Here is a 1,968-nt window from a genome sequence, read left to right as displayed (position 1 = left end):
AAAAAATTAGCAGGGGCGGCATGGTGGCTCAACCCTGTAATCCCAGCACTTTGAGAGGCCAAGGCAGGTGGATCAGTTGAGGTCAGGAGTTCAAGACCAGCCTGGCCAACATGGTGAAAACCCATCTCTACTAAAAATACAAAAATTAGCCAGGCGTGGTGGTACACACCTGTAGTCCCAGGTACTTGGGAGGCTGAGGCAGGAGGATTGCTTGAACCTGGGAAGTGGAGGTTGCAGTCAGCTGTGATTGCACCACTGCACTCCAGCCTTGGTGACAGAGACAGACTCCCACCTCAAAAAAAAAAAATTAGCAAATGGAATTCAGCAACTTACATTCCCTATGACTATACAAAATCAGTATTGGAAAGTCTATCAATACAACCCCAAAACATCAACAAATTAAAGGAGAAAGCACCATATGAGCCAATCAATAGAGGCCAAAAAGGCATTGATTAAACCTAGAAGCCATTCATTATAAAACTTCCAAGCAAAATAGGGATAAAAGGAAAGTATTTATAGTAGACTTTTTTTAAAAGACAAGGTCTCATTCCGTTGCCCATGCTGGAGTGCAGTGTTGTGATCATAGCTCACTGCAGCCTTGATATGGGTTCAATTGAACCTCCCACCTCAGCCTCCCCAGTAGCTAGCACTACAGGCTTGAGCCACCACACCCAGATAGTTTTTGTTTGTTTATTTGTTGTTTGTTTTGTAGATATGAGGTTATGCCATGTTGTCCAGGCTGACATTATTATTTAACATTACTTTGGAAGTTTTAGTCAATACAATAAGACAAAAAAGGAGGTAATAGATAAAAATACTAGAAAAGTGATAAACCAGTCTCCTTTTGTTGTTATGATTGTAGACTTAGAAAACACAAGAGATGCTAATTTTAAAAATGAAGCAAACATTTTTGTTTGAGATAATGAGATAGTTTGTAAGGCTGTCCAGATGCAAGCTACATACACCAGAATCAATGGCTTTATTCTACTTCAGCTAAGGAACTAGAAATATTAATAAAAATGAGGAAAATAACCCTTTTACAGTACAAGCTGTAAAAGGATAAGCAATGTGTTTAACAAGGAAGATACAAAAATTATATAATGAAGACTGTAAAACTATATCAAAGAACAGAAACAAGATCGGAACAAATGAAACAGTACCATGTTTTTAGATGAGAATACAGTACCCAAAATGTCAGTTTTACCAAATTAGTATACAAATTCATTATAAGTTTGGTTCTAATGCCAACAGTATATTTTTTGATTAGATAAAATGGTGTTAGAGTGTATGTGGAAGAACAAATTCCCCCAAATGGCCAAGAAATATATGAAAAGGATAGTAGGGTTGGGAGTGGTGGCTCACATCTATAATCCCAGCACTTTGGGAGGCCGAGGTGGGCAGATCACCCGAACTCAGGAGTTCAAGACCAGCCTGGGCAACATAGCAAAACCCCATCCCTACAAAAAAATTAGCCAGGCATGGTAGCATGTGCCTGTAGTTCTAGCTACTTGGGAGGCTGGGAGATGGGAAGATCACATGAGCCTGGGAGGCAGAGCTTGCAGTGATCATGCCACTTCACTCCAGCCTGGGAGTGAGACACAGTAAGACTCTGTCTCAAAAAAAAAAAAAAAAAAGGGATAGTAGGGAAGACTTAAATTACCAGATGTCAGAAAATAAATTGGCTGAGCATGGTGGCTCATGGTTGTAATCTCACCACTTTGGGAGGGCAAGGTGTGTGGATTATTTGAGGTCAGAAGTTCTAGACCAGCCTGGCCAACATGGTGAAACCCTGTCTCTACTAAAAATACAAAAATTAGCTGGGCGGTGGTGGCACGTGCCTGTAATCCCAGCTATTCGCGAGGCTGAGGCAGGAGACTTGGTTGAGCCTGGGAGGTGGAGGTTGCAGTGAGCTGAGATCGCGCCACTGCACTCCAGCCTGGGTGACAGAGTAAGATCCTGTTTCAAAAA

The sequence above is a fragment of the Mandrillus leucophaeus genome, unplaced genomic scaffold (assembly GCF_000951045.1).
Source record: "Mandrillus leucophaeus isolate KB7577 unplaced genomic scaffold, Mleu.le_1.0 Scaffold13, whole genome shotgun sequence".
In the NCBI taxonomy this organism is placed as follows: Eukaryota; Metazoa; Chordata; class Mammalia; order Primates; family Cercopithecidae; genus Mandrillus; species Mandrillus leucophaeus.
The sequence above is the reverse complement of the archived record's forward strand: the minus strand, read 5'-3'. Positions refer to the sequence as shown.